This window comes from Cervus elaphus, chromosome 32 (assembly GCF_910594005.1).
Source record: "Cervus elaphus chromosome 32, mCerEla1.1, whole genome shotgun sequence".
Lineage (NCBI taxonomy): Eukaryota > Metazoa > Chordata > Mammalia > Artiodactyla > Cervidae > Cervus > Cervus elaphus.
In genome coordinates, this window is record NC_057846.1 from 22920861 (window position 1) to 22921810 (window position 950).

Sequence of the window (950 nt, forward strand, 5' to 3'; positions counted from 1 at the left end):
AAACTATCCTTGGGAAAGAAAAAGAAATAAAGATGTCCTCAAATGAAAGAAAACTAAAACAATGTGTCCCTAGCACACCGACCCTTAAAGAATGGTGAAAGGGAGTTGTCCAGGTGGAAAATGATAACAGAAGAAGGCTTGGGACTTCAGAAAGAAAAAAACAAACAATGGAATGGGAGAAAATAAAGGTAAATATAATAAGCTGTCCTCATGAGTTCCTGAAATCATATTTGACACTTGAAGCAAAAATTATAACAACATTTTTTAGTGCTCAATGTATGTAGAAGAAATACTTGAAACAATTATATTTTAAAAGTAGGGGTAAAAAAAAGATATAAATGGAAGTAAGTTTTCAATACTGCACTTGTAGTTGAACATGGATATCAATAGATTGTGATGTCATGTTTGTATATTGTAATACCTAGAGCAACCATAAAGAAACCTATACAAAGGAATATACTCAAAAAAGGACAAGTTAAACAAGATAAACCTTAAAAAAAAACAAAAAACTGCCCAACCACAAGAAAGCAAGAAAAGAGAAACAGGAAACAAACAAAAAATAAAGTTTTAAATGGCAGACTTCAGCCTAAGCATTTCAAGAATTGGCTTAAAAATAAGATCTATACACACTAATTAAAGGATAGAGATTAGCCGAATAGTTTTTTTTTTTTTTTAAGAAAAGAAAGTGTGATCTAACCAGATGCTGTCCGCAAGAAACTCACTTCAAACCCAACCACATGGGTAGTTTGAAAGTAGAGAGATAAGTATATGTCATGTTAATAATAATTGTAAAAGCAAGAGTGATTCTATATTGTTAATAGAAAAAAATAAAAGAGATGAAGGACAATACATAATGATTTTTAAAAATCCACCAAGAAGACATAGACACTAAATGTGCATGTACCAAACAATGGAGTTTTAAAATTCAACTAAATGTAAAACTTTTAATC